Here is a 22,438-nt window from a genome sequence, read left to right as displayed (position 1 = left end):
GCTACAAAATTTGTTGATGATTCTGCTGAGCTAGTTCCAGCTTCCCTAGTTGACCTCATGGTTTTTCCTGCAGGGAAAACATTGTTACTGACTGAGCATACAACTCTTTCCAGCTAGCTGGTTAACCTTTGGTGAAATTCTATTACTCTGTTCCTCTCACATTACTACTCACTGCTGCCAACACCCTGAATCCTGCCACTCTCTTTCTTCAACCGAAAGAAGGGGAGTCTCATGATTATCTTACCTCATGAGGAAACTCGGTATACCTTACTCAGATTGAGTCATTAGTCTCCTACTGAGAACTCTGACCTCAAAACTAAAGAATGGGTCATACCTCAAAACTAAAGCTAGAAGTTATCAAGCATCATATACTATCACTAATTTAAGCTCCTCTTTATAGTACAATCCTCTACCTGAGGTTAAATCAGCCCAGGTGGCAGAATTTACTGCATAAATTAGAGTTTGTCCACCAGCCAAAGACTAGAGAGTAAACATATATACAGATAGCAAATGTGCTTCTAGAGAAGAACGTGACTTTTGGATGCTAGAAACCCCACCACAGTGCTCAATGAGTTAGGCAACTTTTAGTTGCACTCTACTTGCTAGAGAGGTGGCTGTTATGAAGGCTGAGATCCATGCAAAACAGATAATGTTGAAGCTACAGGAGAATACAGCACAGGGGCTCCTAAGTCATCTTGAGATCACTGGGTAAGACCTCTTGAAGGAGGAGAGGCTCAAGTTGAATCTTAAAAGATGTATATGAGTTAGCAACTGGGATGGCCCAGATGGTGTGGGTAGCCTTTTAAGGACAGGAAAAAACAGAAAGGCAAGAGGTAGATTCATATATTCAGAAAATTGAAAGAAGGAGGAATGGGAAGAGTGGGAAAGAAGGAGGAATGGTGAGGGATGAGGCTGAGGAGCTGGTTAGCGATCAGACCTTGGAGGGCTTTATGCTCTGGGCAATGAGAAGGAGCCAGGGATTTATTTTAAGCTGAGGAATGACAGATTTGATTTGATCTTCAGAAGGTAACTGTGGCAGCTTTGTGAAGAACAGGAGGCAGACAGGCCTTGATTAACTCCTCTTGTCATCCTACACCAGGCTGTTGGGAGATCATGAAAGATGATGAGAGACCACTTGATAAACAGTCTCTCTTTAGAAAAGAGACAGGTGCCATTACTTTTATTATATACCATGACCTTCAGAGTGGAGCCTTGATAAAAGAAGAAAATAACTGAAAAGGTAGTTGGCCAGAGAGAGAGAGAGGGAGGGAGGTGGGAAGAGTTCGGGAAAAGTACTTGGTGTCAAACAGTGTTTAAAATATTCTCTTTGCATCACACTAGCTGTTAATTGGCACCAACCACTGAGGGCCTGATTGATCCCAGCACGGATCCAGCAAAACAGATAATTTCTTACAAGCGGCTGAAATTCATGAACCCTGCAGGGTCCCACACACCAAAGCTTTGTTGTTGCTGAGGACCTAGGCTTCCTTCAAGGGACAAATATCCAGGGGGGCAGGCTTTTTTTTTTTAAATGCAGATTTTATTCACAGAGTTAATGCCTGTGGTCTTACTGAGTAGATTAAAACAGCAAAGAGCTGGGCTACCAACCAACTTGTTATAAATTAACTCTTAAAGTAATGGGCTCATTAAAGACATGTCAGTTTTGAAGGATGTGCACAGAAAACCTAATTTTGGATTAAGGGCTTGATTCATAAAATAGCTGTCCGCTGTCCACTCAGGGTTTGTGTTATACTCTATAGTAGCTTCTCATTTAGGACCAGGACTACATGGGGTCCCTCCAGACTTGCTGGGCATTCACATGGGTGAGGAGACAAGGTGGGGAGATGGAAGGGGTGAGGGAGCCAACATTTTTTGAGAAGCTACTGTTTATTTGCTAGGTACTTGGCCCCTGCATTTTTTCCTCCCAGAAATGCTATCAGGGTAAATAATACCATTCCTCTTTTTCAGACGTGAAAACTCTAAAAAAAAAAAAAAAGACTGTATAGTATGTCCAAAATTTCACAGCTGGTAAGAGCTTTGGAGAAGCAGCTGGGCCCCAGGGCTACAGAGTTTCTGATTTGAAGCATGGTTTTGGCTACTCTTAGAATTACTTTTACTGACAGTGGCATGGTACAATAAACACATTTTATTTATTGGGCGTGTGTCAATATTGTGGGCAGCAGTGTGATCTTGATGAGCGTCCACAGAAGAAAATGTTCAGGGCTGGGATATGCTGTGCTGCTTCTGGAAGTCAGTGTGCGTTTGTTCCACAGACATGGATTCTGTATTTGTGGCTGATGTTCTGCTGCATTTCTTTTCTGCACCTTGGTAAATCAACCAGAAAGCTGTGGGACTAATGCGTTGAACGGTAACCACAAAACCAGCTCAGAATGGTCCTATCCTGTTTACTGAGTTGCTTTTCAGAGACAACAGACCAAAACTGCAAGCCAGGGAGCAGAAGCATGCACAGGGGAGAGAACTTTGACCTCCGGCTTCACCGGGAACCAAAGTCTCCCTGAAGCAGGGTTCAGCCAAGAGGAGGGCCCCAAGAAGGGATTTGTAATGGGGTCCAGAACTCAAGGTGTCCAGGAAATATTAGAAAAATATATACAGGATGTCCTCACCCCACAAGCCTGAGCCAGGGGGGATGAGACACATGGAACAGGGCCATTCAGAGCTGTTTTGGGCAGCAACAGCTTTGCAGCTAACCCCTCCCATGGTCATTTAACATATTTATAAACTTTAACTGGTTTCATAGATATGTTAAATGGCTGTGCCCAGGCTTTGAGCCAGGGGGATGGGAGCGAATTCCACCCAAGATGGGACTGGGAAGCAACTCCCCCTGGTTACAGGGCCTGCATGAGAGCTTGGAGCTGATTTGCCCCATGCCATGGTGCCACACCTGCCCGGACTTACTATGGCAGCCCAGTAAAGCTGGAAGAATATGGGGATGCTGGCAGGTGTAACTGACTGTAGGAGGAGTTGGAAATGGGGCTGCAAAGGAAGATGGGTGCTGGGATTTAAACCTAGGTGTGGCAGCCATAGAGGGGGAGGACCATGCCATTCTGGAGGTGAATAAGAGGAGGACCACACAGTTCTGATGGTGTGAATAGGAGAGGACCGTGTGGTTTTGGAGTGCTTCTTTTTGCCACGTGGTTTAGGCAGCGGGAGAGACTTTGCTGGGAAGAAAAGGGGAGAAAGCACTCTTGCTGGTGAGCCATGAGAAGGTGCCACGTGGTTTTGGATTAACTGGAGATCGCAGCAGCCACACAGCTGATGGTGCTGGGAGCCTGAACCACGGACTTCTACTTCTTTTCCTGAGATACAGCCCAGGTGGCAGTATCTCAGGAAAAGGGCACAGGGAGAGGGAAGGACTATGTGCGTTTGTGGGTATTCTAAAGGACTTTAGTATCTTATTGAAGACATTAAGTCATTACTCTAAGTTTGTGTAACTTTTAAGTAAATAATTTCTTTCCTTTTCACCAGTCTCTGGAATTGAGAGATGTCTTTCCTCTGGCGGCGGGCATTTCGACCCTAGCAGGTGTGTGGCAGAGAGGGGGGAACCTCCAGAGACAGAAAGGGGGGATCCTTTCTGTAATAATTTATCATGAACCACCCCCCACCTGCTCTGTAACATCTCCTTCTTTCCCCTTAGAACAAAAATGAAACAAACAAACAAAGAAAAACAGTTCATAACATGGGAAACCTGTCAGAAGCCAAGGGCCCATCATCCAGGAAAGTCTGGTGTTGACTCCCCTTTACTATAAATGGCCAAGTTCCAAGGCCCTCTAATTAAAACATGCCCACCAGCACTTCTGCATACTTGTTCCCCTTAACCCCTTAAAAACCCCAGAACCTAAACCAGTGAGCAAGATGGATTTGAGGTACCACTAAGTTTTGCATGCCTTCTCAGTTGGTGCCTTCTCCATCAACAAACATTTCCTTACTCCAAACTCCGAGGCCTTGAGTTTTGGCCTATGGAAGCATCGGGCACACAGACTTTGGTTTCAGTAACAGAATGTTTGCACCCGCGTCGGATTGCATAGGACACAGGGTAAGCTTTGTGGGTGCCAACCCTACTCTGATTTCCCCTTGTTGTATTATATTTTCCCCTCTTCTGCTTTCCTGCTCGATCTACTTTAATAACAACAACAACAATAATAAAAATCTCTCCTTGTTTTTATTGTGTGGGTCTCTCTGCCTTGCTTTTCTCTCGGTTTGTTTAACCTGACACACACTCTTCCTTCTGGGCTGCTTCCTTATACTGTGCCTGGAGGCAGGCTGTGGGTATGCACACGTGGGTGCGGTGCCCCAGTACTTCCAGGTCGATCCATAGTAAATGCTGACAAATCCTTCTCAGGCTAGTTAGTGACTCTTTGACAAATATCGCATGCTGTCAAAAAAGTGAAATAATGGAATAAAAATATTTGTATGTTTGCTTTTCATGATGTGAAACTGAGCTATTGATTTTTTTTTTCTTTGTACATCACTTGTTGACTTGTAGAAACATACCTTTGAAAGAGACTGACAGAAATTGCCCTGTTAATTTGGCATGGAAACTGATAAGCCCTGGCCTCACAGTCCATTAGGGAGACAGATAAATGATACTGTGAAAAAGCAAAATTCAACTGAGTGAATTTTAAAAATTTTATTAGCTTTATTCAATGATTCATGAATTGGGCAACAACTAATCTAGAAGATAGAAAGGAGTTCTGAGGGCTTGTGCAAAGTAAAAGAGCTTTACCTGCAGAAGGGAATGAGCACAAGACCAAACAAAGCAGGGTGGCTATTGCAAGGTCACCTTTCTTTACTGGACAGCAGGGGCCTAGCAGGCAGATGACCCAATGAGTGCTGATTAGGGGATTTTTGATTCATTTGTTTGAGACTCCATTTCTGGGAGAGGCTGAAACTGTAATCTCAGTTTGGTGACTCCAAAAGTGACTCCATTTGGGGCCTGTTGTCTCATTTTTAACAATACGGAAAGGTGCCAGAATATGACACCTCAAAATATGACTCTTTCGCATATAGGTTATTTTGAGCTAAGGCAACTGAGAGCCAGAATATGCGGGAAAAACTCTTTTCCTCCTCCCAACTACCTAAAAAGAAGAGTATACATTTCCCCTTTTGTAAGTGAAATTTATATTTATAAAGGAAATTTCCATTTGTAAAGATGTCTTCCTCATTACTCTAGGAGACAAACCCTATCACCTGAGAGAATCTTATCTGTGTAATATGACAAACCTTATTTATTGTACATTTTCCTCTCCCTCTTTTCCTTAACTTGCCTCAAAAGCCTCAAACCTGCTCTGGCTGGTGTGGCTCAGTTGATTGGAGCGTAGTCCTGCAATGGAAAGGTTGTGGGTTCAATTTCCTACCAGGGAAACATCTAGGTTTTGGGTTTGATCCCTGGTCTGATTGCTCACAATCTCTTGTATGATCCTTGGTACAGACACATATGGGAGGCAACAAATAGATGCTTCTCTCTTGCATCGATGTTTCTCTCCCTTCCGCTCTCCCTTAAAAGCAATAAAAAAATGTCCCTGGATGAGGATAAAAAAAGAAATGCCCAGTCCCCTTTCCCTTTGTTTAGCCAAGATGTTATTTATTGTACATTTTCCTCTCCCTCTTTTCCTTAACTTGCCTCAAAAGCCTCAAACCTGCTCTGGCTGGTGTGGCTTAATTTTCTAGCCTGCTCCTTGAGCCACATTTTGTGTGTGTGTGTGTGTGTGTGTAAACTCCTGTGCAGATGTGTATAATTAAATTTGTTTTCTCTCTTGTTAATTGGTTATGTTTAATTCAAGGGCCCAGCCATTGAAGTTAGAATGGCAGAAGGGAAGAGATTTTTCCTTCCTTAGGAAGCAAGTGAAGCAATTAAAATAAAATTTTAGTGACACAGGAGCACAACATTTCTAATTTATGTTACTTTTTCACATCTGTTGCCTTATTTGATCCCCACAATAACACAATGAGGTGGCCATGCCAGGAATGGCAATCCCATTTCACAGGTGGGGAAAGTGAGGCACAGAAGCTGCATCATGGTGGAGAGTTAAACCAAGGCATTTTCTCTTACAGTGCTCACTGGTGGTTGGGTGGAAAGAAAGAGATTCTTTTATGTTTGAATCTAGGAACGTAAGCAAGAGGCTGAAAACTGGATAGGAGAATGCCAACAAAACAATTTGGCTTAGTAGCTGATTAATTTCAGAGTCAGGAGTTCTGCTGCCCTCACAGTGCAGATCAATATCTGAGAGAATCTGAGCAAAAAGACCACCTGGCTTCTGTGAAACAGGTTTGATCTTTTGCATCTGGCTTCTCTCTACACCTTTCTCATGGAATAGGCACCACTTGTAATTGTTCCTCCTTACGTTTATAGGGGACTTGTTCAGTCTTGGTGATATAGCTGTTATAAATAGCAAAAGGGCAAGTAGTACTCCCCTCAACTCTTTTGAGTTAGCACCCTTCCAGAACATTCAGTTACAGAACTTTCATTTCAAAGGAAATGCCATCAATAGGAAATTGTTATTTAATTTCCAACCAGGCTGAGAGCTTTCCTATGCAAGTATGAGTGAATTAAATATTAATCATTTTTTTTAAAAAAGCAATTGAGTTAGGAAACTGCCAAAGAGGAAGGAAAACCCAACAATTCTTCATATCAAAAAGTGCACATTTCAAGGAGATCTTAACAAATGAGTCCTTGAGTTTTGCTGCCCCCGGGGCACGACAAGTATATATGCTAAGAAGACTTGTGGCTTTGCGCAGTGCCCTCGTACCCTCATCTTGTTGTGAAATAGAAGAAGCATGAACAAGGTGGGGCAGAAATTTTGTAAATTTGGAGCAAGACTTTGAGATTGACTGAGATAGACTCTGGTTGTCAGTCAATAACCCTGCGGAAATGAGAACCCTGTACTAATCTCATCAGAATTAGCAAAACTGCCACTCCCTAGAGAGTCCATGTTGTCTTCACCAAAGTTCTCTCTGCCCAAGAATACTGCTGGTTTTGACATCAAGCTGCTGTGAAAACACAGGTTGTAAAACTTGCTAAAGCAGCTAGCTACCCTGGGACGTTTTATTTACTCCAGCAAGCATAAGAAAAAAAATCAATTTTGAAGTTGTCAGTGTGGGCTTGTCAGGGAGGGGAAATTTCCTCGCTTCCCTTCTTGAGCTCTTGTGGCTGGACTAATATCAAAATCGACACAAGACAGATCAAAAGGAGAAAAACCAATTTAATTTGTGCACACAGAGATCATAAAATGGATACTCGGAGAGGAACCAAAAAGTAGGCAGCTTGTGTATCTTTTTAGATAAAGAAACAATAAATTTGTGAAGATTTGCAGGACAAAGAAAATTTGATTTGGGTGGTCATTAGTGAAGAATTTAAGCAAAGTTTGTGCTTGGGTAGTAAATTAGGAGAAAACTAACAAAGTTTGTCTGTACAGGCTTCCTTGCCCTCGATTTTCTAACTCTAGGGATAAAGATGTCTCTCTCAGTCTGCGGGGCAGGGAGGATGCCTTTCACAGGGAGATTTATTTCCTGCACTCTGGGAGACAAAGGAGGTTTCAGGTGTCCTTGCACTCGCTGCTTTTCAAGGGTCTTTAATTCAAAATAATCAATATGCCAAACTGGCATATTTTGGGGTGGGTCACACTGGGCCCCAACAGACCAGTGAGGATATTTTGTTCATTCCATAACTGGTGAATTTAAAATTTGGTTAATTTTTCACTGACTTTCAGGGAATTTCAAGAGGCAGTTTTAGCCTATCATTGGACTCCCTCCCCAAACTGTGTGCTGTCATCTGAGAAAAAGCCACCCTGGCTTGATTGGTAGTTGTCTTCTTCTAGGCATTTCATGAAAGAGGTGCTGCTCATCATTCACAGCCATACTGCAGGGAGGACATAAATCTCCAGTAACACACGAGGACCGTGTCACATAATTGATGGGAGCAGGTGCTCGTGCACATTCCAGCTCAGTTCCCTTGGAAGACAACCAAACACTAAAAGGAGAACCATTACCCGCCATTGCTATTCATGAAGCTTTCAATGAGCCAAACTTCTCATTTGTAATGATTTCACCAAATAATCAGAACGGTTTGTTCTTAGAGGACTTCAAACTGATGTTCAATGAACACCTAGGGACTCTGACTCAAGGGACCAACTGTAAGCTTCCCTCCACCCCTGATGTCTTGTTATAACATTATCCTGTGATTTCTTGGCCTAGCTCTATTCTTTATTGAGGTAAGATGAATAAGTAGATTGGAAAGCCTTCTGCAACTGGAGAATTGTGTGGTTGTTCTGTTCTTTTATATCGGTGGAAACTATTGCCTACCTGGTAAGTTCCTTGCAGACGTTTCATATTCACCTTGGCACAACTGATACTCTCTTCCTCCACAGAAGCTCAGCATCTTCTTCATGAGAACTATTGATAAATTACTACCTTTTTTAAGATCTCCAGGATTGAAAATATAAAAGATTCTTTTCATGTGCTTTCAGTATAAATAACAGATTCTTCAGTCTTACAAGATTTTAATTATCAATATAAGCTTAGGCCAGATAATGTGGAATACAGAGAAAACAAACAAAATTTGACCCAATTTTATCATCATGAATCAGCTGTGAGGACTCATCTATCTTGTTCATACAATACCCATAGTACCTAGAACAGTGCCAGGTACCAGAATGGGCTTAATATTGTTTGGTAAAGAAGTGAATGAATTATAATTTTGATGGATTTTATTCTTCCCCTTTCCCTCATACACATTTTTTATGGTTATGGTTCATGATGCTTATGTTGGCATTTGTACTTTGATTTTTCTTTGTTTGTTTACCCTTATATAAAGCATGTTCTTTTGGGCCACAGAATTCTCTTAATCATTGTTCATAATGACTGACTAATATAGGAAGCACATTCTAACATTGCTGCCTTAAAGTTGAATGTGCTGCTTAAGGAATCAGTGTTTTCTTATCCCTACAGGTGCTCACACATTGGCTGGATGTTTAACGATCAGATATGACTTTAACGAGATGTATTGCTCTAAGACCACTTTCCAGTCTACTACTTAGGAACTTCAAGGACAGGCCATTTTGCAAAGCTAATGGGCTTTCATAACACATGGCTATCTTGAATCAAAACTTTTCCAAGAATCACTCTTCCCACTCACATATTGTGCTCCTTGGTACCCATTATTACCTAAGCTTATAATGTAAATTTGAAAAATAATGGGGCTTTACTTCTTGAAAATAGCCATTTTCCAGAATTTCCATTCAATTAATAAGTAATAAGCAAGTTCCTATGTGCCAGGCGCATTTTGAGATGACTAAACCTCAATCTCTGATCTCACAGAATTCAGTTCATAATTACTAGCACTGTATGACGCATTGGGCATAAGAGGATAAAAAAAACACCCTTTCTGTTGTAGAAGAACTCAGAAAAGGTGATAGGAGGAGGGAGTGGGGGATTGACGTATATGCAAATAACCAGGAGGAAATGAGGTAAATGCTATGGAAGAGATGTGTAGAAGGGGTGGCCTTGGCACACAGAGAGCAAAGCTAATCTGCATAATGAAGTGGTATTTGAGGACAGGAAGCTAAAACACATAGACTGACAACTTTCAATGATGCAGAAAGGGTGAAATGTCTTAAAAGAAGACAGAGAAAACATGGCCGTTCATCTACATAAAAGAGAGGGGTTTCCCCTGCCAGGAAGTAGTCAGAGAGGATTCCTGTGGGATGGGGCATGCAACCACACCTTGACAAGTGTGTGTGAGAATGGAGAAAGGGTTCTATTATGTTTATGTTAGAATAAATCTAGCAACTTGTGTCTGTGTTTGGATTCCTAGGGCAGGATGTTTGTCTTTTGTTTAGTGGTTTAACTTTTTTATTTGTTTATGACCTTTTAATAACCAGAGAAAAGATTCGTAGCATAGCCGGCACACCCTGAAGTTCCAACAACAGGTTGGGAATGTGTAAGTCACCTTGGTCCACCTTCGACTACGATCTCTGCCTCTCGGAACTGTGCCAGTGGACCTGCCATCAGCACTGAGACTGTCCAGTGGGTCCTCACTACTATTGGGTGTCCATCAGCCCCTCAGTCACTTTGTCTAAGTACCTCTCTGAGAGAAGACATGCAATGGAACTTCTGTCCATGTGGGACATACCTATTGCACATTCAGGTGGAGAGCAGATAGCTATTTTGAAAAATTCAGAAGGGCTGTGGGCCTCAGGAACAAAAGGTCTTTTCTTTTCTCTGGAAGGAAAGAGGTAAACCCTGGAGGAAAAAGAGAAGCTGCTTGGAAAGGGAAGAACGTGTTTCATCATGGAGGAACAGCCATAGAGAGCCATGGCAGGCAGTGCTCTCGGAGAAGGTCCACTTCAAGTACGTATCACACAGATGAGGGCATGGAGAGTCCCAGCAGACAGTGACTTGCATAGATAAGCTTCCTGCTAGGCTGGGAGCCTGAGGGTGCTAAAGGGGGCTTTGAACTTGGAAGCAGAAAACTTAGGTCTTAGTCTTCTGACTCCATATTAATTAAGACACTAAAGATAAAAAGTAATAAGAGCAAATGTATTTAAATGCCTTTATATACATTAATATTTTTTATTCCATTTTAGTCTTTGTAGCAGCTTTATAAAATAAAGACTATTATAATCCCTATTTTAGAGCTGGTTCATGAAAATGCCTCTAGAAGATAAAAGCATCTTTATCTGGAACAGAGGGTAATAGTCCTAATGAACTTCCCAGGATCTTTGGAAGGTTTATATGGCGTTAAATCTGTGGAGCCATTTTGGAAATGGTAACATGCCACACACGTTACACTACATGAGGGACTACAGCTTTTCCCACATTTTCCTTCTCCACCTGTACTGAGTTCCTATTAGGTAAATGGTGTGAAAGCACCACTGCAAGGAAATCAGATGTAAGAGATCCACCTCCTCCCTCAAAGACTGACCATCCACTAGAAGTACGACACCTGGGTGAGTAAGTAAGGAAGTACAACACCTGAGTAAGGAAGAAGGAGTAAACATCAGGAGGATGACTCTAATATGATACTACAGAGAAAAATTTACTTCTTATTTTAGAATTTGGATAGCTTTTATTTCTTTTTCTTACTTAATTACTCTGGCTAGGACTTTCAGCATGATGTTTAATAAAAGTGGCAAGTGAGGGCATCCTCATCTTATTCTAGATTTACAGGAAAAGCTTTCAGTTTTTGGTGGGTTTTTTTTTAACATTGAATATGCTATTAGTTGTGGGCTTTTCATATGTGGCCTGTATTGAGTTGAGAGGCACAATTTTTTTGATAAGTTTAATCATGAAAGAATGTTGAATTTTGTCAAATGTTTTTTCCATCTACTGAGATGACCTTGTGATTTTCCTCCTTTATTTTGTTAATGTGGTTTATCCTTGCATCCCATAGATAAATCTCAGTCATGGTGCATGATCCTTTTTAAATGCTACTGAATTGGCTAGCTAGTATTTTCCTGAGGATTTTTGCATTAATTTTCAATGGAGACATTTACCTGTGGTTTCCTTTTCTTGTGGTATTTTTGTCTAGTTTTGTTACCAGGTTGGTGCAAACCTCATAAAATGCATTTAGATATGTTCCCTGTTCTTCTGTTTTGGGGGGAAGAGTTTAAAAAGGATTGGTATTAATTCTTAAAAAGTTTGGTAGAATTCACCTGTGAAGCCGTCTGGTCCTAGGTTTTTCTTTGTTTGGAGTATTTAAACTACTGATTTGTTCTCTTTATTTGTTATTTATATATAATCTTTCTATTCCTTCTTGATTCAGTCTTGGTAGGTTGTATATTTCAATAAATTAATCCATTTTTTCAAAGTTATTCAAGTCATTGGCATACAATTGTTCTTAATTTTATTTTAAACATAAGTCCCTTTAAAATAAGTCCCTTATTTTATTTCTATGGCATTGGTTGTAACATCTCCTCTTCTATTTGTAACTGTATTTATTTGAGTTCTTTTTTCTTAGTCTAGCTAAGGTTTGTCAATTGTATTTTTCTTTTGAAAAGCTAACTTAGTTTTGTTGATTTAAAAAAATTTAGTACTCTATTTCATTTATTTCAGCTCTAATCTTTATTATTTTCTTCATTCTGCTAACTTTGGGCTTTGTTTTTTCTTCTCTTTATAGTTTCTTGCAGCAACCACTATGGAAAACAGTATGGAGGTTTCTCAAAATATTAAAAATAGACCTCCCATGTGATCCAGAAATGCCACTTCATGGTATATATCCAAAGGAATAAAAATCAGAATTTCAAAGAGATATCTCCTCTTATGTTCATTGGAGCATTACTCACAATAGCCAAGATATAGAAGCAACCTAATTGTCCACTGACAGATAAATGAATAAAGAAAATGTTGTATATAAATGTAATGGATTATTATTCAGCCACACAAAAGAAAGAAATCTTGCCACTTGTGACAACATGGCTGAAGCTAGAGGATATTATGCTAATGAAGCCAGGCACAAAAGGACAAATAATACATGATACCACTTATATGATAAAATAGTCACACTCATAGAAGCAGAGAGTAGAGCGGTGGTTTCCAATGGCTGGGGGGAGGAGGAAAAGAAGAGGTATTTAGTCCAAGGTTACAAAGTTTCAGTTATGCAGATGAATGAGACCTAGAGAGCCATAGATAACAACACTGTGTGGTATAGTTAAAAATTTACTGAGTGTAGACTTTTTTATTAAGTGTTTTTAATCACAAATAAACAAATAAATGATTAGAATGGTAGGGAACTTTTGGAGGTGATAGACATGTTTATGGAAGAGGCTATGGTGTGGTTTCACAGATACTTCTGCAAATTCACCAAGTCATAGGCATTAAATATGTATAGCTTTTTGTATGTTAATCATACCTCAATAAAGTGATTTTAAGAAAAATAAGAATTTAGAGCTTGCTTCTCGACTGTGGGCTTGGAAGGAGGATCGGCAAAAGCCCTCCAGGAGAAATGGTTTTAAAACTGAACTCTGAAGGCTCAGTAACTGAGGTTCTACCTCCCTCCCAATACTGACCTCCCACTGAATGGACTATGATTTCTCCACTTTATTTAAAAATTTTTTCTCATATTTTATATTATCCTAGGAATGTGTTTGAAGTCTAGAATGAGCACAGCTCTGCCGGTTGTTTGGGCGTCACAGACCTAAGCCACACAGCCTTCCTGGGGCTCCATTATCTGCTTATGAACAGCAGGAGATCAGCCCAGTGAACCGTGTTATTGTAATTCCGTTTGTGTCTCTCAAGTCATTTTTCATCTCAACTAATCAGAAAATAAAGTCAATCCTTCTCCACTTTCTGCCTCCATCCTCATTTCAGTTTCCTGTGGTTTCACGCTGGCCTGGGCTGTTTGAAATCTGGTATAAAACACCCATGAAGAGATGTAATTTTCAAATTTGCCCATGGGTAATGTGTATAGTAAATGTAAAGTACTAGCAATTTGGTTGTTTGAGATGTAATGATTTTTTACATCAATATGCAGTGTTTGAGGCAGGCACAAGCTTCTGGAAGTAACATGTGTGACTGGTGGTCAGACCCAAGGGTGGCCATGAAGATCAACTGAACAGTAAGGGAGGAGGTGAGGCAAGAAAGCCAGGAGCTGGTGTGGAACTCATGCTTTCCTCAATGCTTACCCCTTCGAAGCTTAAACACCAGGCAGAGAGAGAGATGGCCTCAGGGGAACCACTGGCTGGTTACCTTTCAAGAGTCCTAGAAGGATGCATTTCTTCCATCTGAGACTGGCTATGCTCTGATGTCTGGCCCTCTGTCCTGCAGGCTCATCCTGCTTTTATGAGCACCCGGAGTATATATCTTTCTCCCAGGACAGACCTAGACTAACCAACCTTGTGGGGTTGATGTATAAAATTATAGATTCCCAGTAAAGGACCATGGCCACAGAAACCAGAACACATAAATCTGTGTGGCAGAACTATCTCATCCCAGAGGAAGGCCTCCCTGGGAAGCTAAACTTTAATCAGGAGCTTGCTTGTTGAGAAAGGATTCATCTTAAGTGCAATGGCACACATTGAATGGTAGTACCATCAGGCCATTCATCCCATGAAAGCTCCAGATCTGGAGTCTAATAGCTGTCTCTCATCCAGATACTGCCTGGATGGGCACCCGCGAACCGTTCTCTCCGTGATGATTTTTACTGGTGGCTTTCTAACTAACCATTCCTCTGCCCTCATTCCTAATGTAGCTTTGTATTGCTGTGGTTGCCCACGCTGGCTGGACACCAAGTCCTGAAAACAATCTCTATTTCTGATGGCTTGACTTGCTTCATGTTTATTGTGTGAACAACTCCGCCTTGCAGACACTTTAGAGGAGTCGTGTCCCTCCGGTTTCTCATTTCTCAGCCTGTATGGGATTGTCCGTGGGCTCATGGGGATAGTTTAGCACTAGGAAGCTGTCCAAGGACCCAGACCTTGTCCCTCAATTTCCTGGCTGACTTGCTGTGTGACTGTAACTTTCAGGAAGTTAGTGGCTCTGAAACTGGCTGAATTTTGCCTTATTAAGAAGGAAGTCGAGAACCAATCTGTGGCCTTCTCTGGGCAACAGTGTAAGACCGTATGCTATCTGCTAATTGTGCTGGTCTAAGGATCTCTGGTTTGGGGTTTTTTTTTTCTTTTTCTAAAGTCTGTTCAACAACTGTTTTATACTTCTGTATTTTTGTAAGCTACCTCAGTCTATAAAGGGAATTCAGAGCTCAATGCTCTCAATGTGCTTGCTGACAATAAATTTCTATAAATCAAAGACAAACAGCTGTAAATTTCTTGGAACACTTGAGAAAGTGTAATCTTGGGCAGTTCTTTGAACTACTCAGACAGAAAATGAGTTTTTATGGTCCTGTGTGAGTAAAATTGTCTTATGTGCTAGATTTGGCTGGATTCTTATGTAAGTATGTGGGAGACAAAAGGTAAAGATGGACTGGAAGTGGGGCATACATCATGCACAGAGAGGACTTAGTGCACATCAGGAAGACTTAGTGCACCCAGGAATGACTTTGTGCCCACGGGGAAGATTTCATGCACACGGGGAGGACATTGTGCACACAAGAAAGACAATGCATGTGTGGAGGTGTCTCCTGGGTAAGATGTACATTTTTTGTACACATGGAAGTCTCCTGGCTACAGTGGGTGTGTGGGGAGGGATGAGAGAGTTATAGTAGTCTCAGAGAGTCTCCAGTTAAATGTGAAATACCCCAAGGAGGGGCTTCACAGAAATCTCCTTTCTACCCACTGGGAACATGGGGACGCCGTGCTTTGCAGGGTTTATAGACTAGTTGACCCTGAGTTCTGGGACTGTGGGAATCTCTAACCTAACTTCTCATTGTAAAGATGAGGAGACAGGCCTAGAATGTGACTTGCTCAGCATCACCATTATTTAGTGGCAAAGCCAGGGTAGTCTTCCAACACAGCTCTTTTTCCTCAGTTCTTTACCTGACACTTCTATTTGCGTCCAGTTCACTCCCTGTTTAATCCCATGTTGTGAACATACCACTGTCCTCCCCTCTCCTTACTCCCAGATCCTCAAGGTGAGACCTCAATGGCTATACATTTTGGAGGCAGTAATGTGCTTTATCACTGAGACATCATCCATAAATGTCAGTGGTGACTCCAGGCCTGCCATGCTGTTCAGAATTCCTTTGTGTGTGAGAGAGACTCTTCTTGATCTTAGGATGGCTGCAGGAGCATCAGCCATTGTAGCGTTGTTTTAATTAGGACACATGGAGAAGGGCAAGGGCACAATAGCATGTGCCACTTCCTTCAGACTCCTTCAAAGAGCTTCCTAAGACCAACCTCCTCTAAATGACTGTGTCACATAACCGCCCTAGTTTTGAGAGAGGCAGAGGAACGTATTTTTTAGTTGGGTGTTTTGCTTCCCTGAATAAAACTGTGGTCTTTTGGAAAGTAAAAGGGTAGAAAGGATATTGAGTAGAGAATTTTTATTCTCTACCATTTTTGTGACCATAGGGAAATTAATTAACTTCTTTGGGTTCTCTCATCTGTAAAATGAAAATTATAGGAGGTCAAGTATGAAAATTACATAGCAAAGTACCTGGCACATAGTAAGTGTGCAAGAATATAGAACATTTAGAATACAGAACAATACTGATGATTGATGGGATGTAAAAAATTCTCCAGTATCATTGTGGTGGGGGTAGGAAGTATTTTTGGGAGAAGAGAAACGTTATAAATTTGAAAGGCAGATTTTTTTTTCATGTGACCTGTTGGATGTTGAACTTTTTGAGGTATCTGGAAGCTTTTTGTTCTCCAGGAGACCTGTGTGATTTTTAGAGGACTTGAGAGAATTGAGGAAGGTACTCTACTTAGCCATCAACCCTCCCTATAAGCCTTCCCTGAGCCATCAGGCTGGGCTAAGTGCCCCTCTAAGAAATTCTCACTTAGTATGTCTATATCTTCCTGGTTATGAGCCATGGAGGACAAGGTTGTTGTGTCTTAGTCACCTACATCTTCCAAGGACCCAGCAGTATTAGGGGCATTATAAGTAGTAAATACATCTGTATTGCACTGAGAGTAGCTGCTTTGGGTTGACTCCTTTTAATATTATCTTTGGCCAGGGTTATTTGAAAGAAGCCTCTGAAAAATGAGACAGTCTAGAAATTTCTTTATGCTTCACTCCCTTAGAGAAAATTCGAAGCGCTGAACAGCTTTCAAGTAAAAATGATGAAACTTTCAAGTTACATCATGGGTAGAGGCACTGATATTTTAAGGAACAAGGTTCTGCTCAGTGTGGACCTAGAGTAGAAGTCCTTGAGTCCAAACTTTGTTCCTATCACTTGGTTATTAGTCTGGTGGTAGAGACTGAGCTAATTTCTTTGCCTCTAATTACTTATCTGTCAAATGGGGAAATAATGTTTGCCATTTTCCACTTCTTTTCGTATTGTGGTGAGTGCCAATGAACAAATGAATAGTAGGAGCTTTACGCTGAGGTTAAGGGACCACCATGGCTGAGACTGTTTGCTTTCATGAAACTTTGGACTTAGATGTCCAACTAAGTAGGTGTATTTACTTGCTAGTGCTGCCATAAGTGCCATATACTGGGTCGCCTAGGCAACAGAAATTCATGGTCTCATGGTTCTGGAGCCCAGATGTCTGAAATCAAAATGTCGGCAGGGTTGTTTTCTTTTGAGGGCTGTGAGGAAGAATCTGGTCTACATCTCTTCTTTAACTTCTAGTAGTTTGCTGGTAACATTTGGTGTTCCTTGGCTTATAGAAGCATCATCCTGATCTTTTCCTTTATCTCACATGAAGTTCTCCCTGTGTGCATATGTTTCTAGGTGTAAATTTCTCCTTTCTACAATGACATTGGTCATATTGGATTACGGCCCACCCTGATGACCACCTTTTAACTTGACTGCCTCTTGCAGACCCTATCTCTAATTAAGGCCTCATTCTGAGGTACTGGAGGTTAAGGGTTCGACATGTGGATTTGGGGATACATACACAATTTAACCCGTAACGCTGTGAGATAGTAAAATGTCCATAGACAGCCCTTGGTCTCAAGAGTTTTATCTCCATTTAGTTCCTGGTGGCCTTGGTGGCTACAATCTCATTTTCTAATTCTGGTTTCAGCACTTTACAACTCTGTGATCTATTTGAATTTTCTGAGCATCAGTTTTCTCATGAGTACGATAGAAATATTAAAGGCTTTCTCATAAGGCTGTGGAGAAGATTAAATGAGATGGAATGTGTTAAGTGCCTTATGTCATCCTTGGCACATTGTGAGTGCTGAACAGATGGTCACTTCCTTTCTTCACAGCAATGTTAGATAAAGTTGGGAGACCAGGAAGGGGGTGGTGATAGGCACCAAGCTCTGTAAAGCAGTTCTATCAATTTGTCTTGCTCAATTGTTTTTGCAAAGAGCTATTTGAGTTCGAAGCTTTGGAAATGGGAAGTGAGCAGTCAGAAAGCTTTTTGAACTGACAGGAGACAAGCTAGTTGATAATCCATCATCTTAAATTGCCTGCCTTTCATCACGCCTCGCTATTTTTTTTTTCTGATGATTTCATCAATAATGACTTCTACTAACTTTTTATGTGACTTTTCTTTAAAAGCAGATGATCTATAAATAAAAATTTCCTCCCAGATTCTGTTTGTTACTTTGAAAACTATGTGAGATATGATTTATTGCTCAAATACTTTGCACTCTTGCAATACACAGTGAACACAAATTGAGAAAATGAAGCTCAGGTCAGTCACCTCTGGTAGGGTGATGGGAGAGATGAATTTGAAATCCTATGATTCAATATCTTCACTTTTCAGATGAGGAAACTGAGGAACAGAGAAGCAGGATGACCTCTCTGAACTTTCCTAGCAAGGCAGGTCCTGGGCCAGATCCTGGCTGCTCTGCCTGCCAGTCATTACAACTTCTGTTACTGCATGCTGTAGGCTAGTGAGTGTTTTCGGCAAGTCATTTCCATTTCCTGGGTCCTAGTCCTCATCTGTAGGACGGACTGGGCCAGCTGGCTTTTGTTCACAGCGCTGTAGTCAGACACTCCCATGATTTGTCCAGCGCCTGAGATCAGCAGAGCCTCTCGCCTCTCCATCTCAGAGCATCAATGGTCACAGGCAGCCCAAAGAGGCAAACCGACCCAGCCGATGGTGGGCAAACTGAGACTGAATGGTGACATTCAATTCCAGGCAGACATCAGTGACTCTGGGGGAAAGTGGTCACTGTGATAAGTAACATCACACAAAGTAAAGAGGAAAAACTCCTGTTAACGAGAATTGGTATTTGTGTCATGGGAAGTGTAGTCTTTAGACTGTGGCAGGTTGGAATCCCACTCTATCTTACTAGCTAAGTGATCTTGGCCAGGTTAAATTAAGCCAAGTTACTTAGTCTCAACTGCTTCATTAATAGCAATAATAAAAAACCTAGGTTGGCAGAGTATTGTGAGGATTAAATGACATTATATAGTAAAGCTCCTACACAAGGCCTGGCATGTCTAAGTATTCAATATAGTGGTATAAGTAGTAGCAAACTAGAGGAAATATTTTAAATGAGAAAGTTGGAGTCGATACATGGTTCTTAACCTGTTTTAGATCTGCTACAAGTGACTGCCCTCCCCAAATATGCATACCAAATATAAAAACAACCGGGATTTTATAACATTCCTGAAACCCATGCATGGCCTTCAGGGGGTCCATGGACTCCTGTGCAACCCACCCCCCTGGAAAAGATCTCCATGAGGTTTCTTCCTGCTTTATCAGTGATTTCATGAAATTTCGTAGGTTTACCTGACAACTGGAAAAGCACAACCTAGATGTTTCATAAATCAACTGAGTCATAATGATGCAATAAAAAGACTCTTTGGCAGGGGCCTGAAATAGAGTAAGAGTAGGAACTTTGATGGGAGAAATAAAAAGTCTCATCTTCTACATTAACTCAGAATCCAGTTGGCAGTAACCCCCCAAAAGTAATAAAGTGCATCATTATGATTCTACAAAATGAGAAAATGCCAAATGTGAGCTGATGACAGTTTTTAAAGTCTGAAGTCCAGAGAAGGAGTGTCTCTTGGCTTTCTGGCCAGGCCAACCATGACCATGAGAGCTTCGTTTGCACAGGGATAGAGGGCTGCCCAGAGCTGCTCAAGTTCTTTTGCAAATAGCAGTGCTGGGGAATATTATTCCCCAAGGCGTTCTTTGGAGAGGTAGGGAGAGTGTGGTTGTCTGGTTGGATCATTTGCTTCTTTTCAAGGGTGTTTAACAAACTCTGCTATGAAGTTTCATGGGTGCAGTCTCAGTTAAGGCAAGGCCCCTGGACACTCCTTGTTCATGCCCAGATATTTCCTGAGACCCTCCCTCCGTGCTTCACGGTAAGCGGTGCCTCAAGACATGCAAAAATAAACAATGCTCTCTGTTTGTTTTCAATGGGGACCAATTTTTCTGGTTTATATTCTTTTTTTTATGAGTTCTTTCTGGCTACACTTTCACTCCAATTGTTTTATTTGCAGCTCCCAGAAAGACTGTGAGGAGTGCCTGGCAGGGATTTTTATTCCTATTTTAAAGAAGAGCCCAAGGCACAGAGAGGATGTAGTTTGTTCAGGGTCAAAATGGGAAGAAGGTTTATGTCTACTGATTTTAGAATTCACCCACTTTCCACTACACAGAATTGCCCTCTAAGCTTGGTTTCCTATGAGAGAGACCTCATAATCGACTGTAATTCAAGGCAATAAAAGGGAGCTGTGGGGTTTCAGGAATAAAAGATATCCTTCTCCATGGGTTAAGGGGAGAGATCAGAAGATCAGAGCAGGCTTTGGGGCGGAGAGGCTGTTGGCCTTTTCTTCTTGATAGCCCTGCTGAGACTGGAAAAGACGTGACCAAGCAGTCTCTTTGCTCCTTCCAACCTCAGGAGGATTTGTACCTGATTCATATCTATATAGCACATCCACTGTTAGTTTCCTGATGAAATTCTCGATTCGCTCATGGAACAAATGGTTATTGAACATTCTTCTCAGCTGCCACTCATGATGGATTAGGAGGCTTTATGAGGACAGTAATAACTCCAGCTAATACAGATATGTATGTGTGTGCACACATGTTCACGCACATCCATGTATACTTTTCTCTTCCTGCTGAGCCAATAATTTCTGTTTAGGTATCCATCACTGTGTCTGTATTCGTTTCCTGGGGCCACCATAACGAAGCACTGCAAACATATTCTCTCATAGTTCTGGAGGCCAGAAGTCTGGAATCGAGGTGTTGGCAGGGTCGTTTCTTTCTGGAGGCCTCAAAGGAAGAACCAGTTTCTTGCATTTCTTCTAGCTTCTGGTGGTTGCCAGCAATCCTTGGCATCCTTTGGTTTGTAGCTGCATCTCTGCAATCTCTGTAAGTCTCTGTGTCCGTCCTCACATTGTCTTCCTGTCTGTGTTTTTGTGTCTAGAACTTTCTTCTCCTTTCTCTTATATGGACACCAGTCATTAGACTTACACTTCATTTTAAATCCAAGATAATCTCATCCTGAGACCCTTAACTCAATTTTATCTACAAAGACTTTATTTCTACATAAGGTCCCGTTTACCGACAAAGGGCTTAGGACTTGGACATATGTTTTTGGGTGATATTATTCAACCCAATAGAGTGTCCAAATAGGACTTTTCTTCTCATCTTTGCTTTGAGAAGATTTATGCTTTGCAGCAAACATTTGTATTATGATAGCAGTGACACTTATTTCCAAGAGGCTGACATTCCACATAAATGAAGGGAAAATTGTCTTAGTTGAGAAAACAAAGAGGGTGGCTGAGAAACACATCAAAAAAGTTTCACATGCAATTTAAAGGATATTTCTGTGGATTGATGCCTCAGATATGAAGTACTCTGAAACTCTGAAAGAGTGGTATGATTGTAAGTGTCTAGATAGTACCTATTACACAAAGACTCAGATTACTCTCATATCAAATACCTGGACTTATTTTCTTAAGAAATCTTAGATAAAAGATTTTTTTGTTACACTCTGCAAATCAATGTGTATTTCAGACAGTATGTTCTCTCAAGCTTCAATTTTTCAAATAGAACAGGGGCACTTGAATTACACTGGGTAATATAGACCTCGTGTAGGTGGGCTGTGTATAATGAAAAAGACAGATGACTAGTAACTGACCTTGTTTGGGCATTGGGAAAGAGTAGAGATTCGGACAATCGGGTTTGATTGGGAACATTTCATGTTAATGTACAGCTGTTATAAGATGTTTTCTTTAACCTAGAATGTAAAAGGAGAAATTAAATTCAGTGAAATTGTCGTCAGTGGTTCACATTTTATTTAGATTTATGGATCATGGTTTACCACTTTTCAAGATAAAACAGGAAAGGAAACGAAACAACAATTTCAACTGAAATTATGTTTCAATGTTTTTAAAGAATAAAAAGGATGCAAAAATTTCTTGGTTAAATGGTCATTACGTATAAAAAATCAAAATTTTGCTCTTCATTTTTAATCTAGTCTTGGATGACAGGTTTACTAAATCGGTTAGCCTCTTGGTTTTTAACTTCTTGAATCACCTCTTAAGTCAGAAGGTCTACATGGCAAGCCTAATGCTTTCTGAAGGTTTTCTTTAATGCAAACCACTTCTGGAAACAGTTGATTTCCGCCACCTGTGAACAATAGATTAAAAGGTGGGTGGCAGTCATGACACTTCACCAACCATCTCTGTCCCTTCTTTAAGGGATGTTGAAGGTCCTTAATGAAGTCTGACATGTTTTTGCTATGTATGAAATATCAAAGTGGCAAATCCCAACATTTGCTTTATCCAAGGACACTTTTATACCTCATGTTTTACCTTGTCAGCTTGAATTGATATCAAGCTGGGAGAAGTCATGACTGTCTCCCAGGTTCCCTACCACAGCTCAAAATGCTCAACCCAGCTCCTTATATAAATGTTGCAATGAGTGAGGCCATGTGGGACAATGAGAGT

This window comes from Desmodus rotundus, chromosome 2 (genome assembly GCF_022682495.2).
Source record: "Desmodus rotundus isolate HL8 chromosome 2, HLdesRot8A.1, whole genome shotgun sequence".
Lineage (NCBI taxonomy): Eukaryota > Metazoa > Chordata > Mammalia > Chiroptera > Phyllostomidae > Desmodus > Desmodus rotundus.
This window is presented reverse-complemented; position numbering follows the sequence as displayed.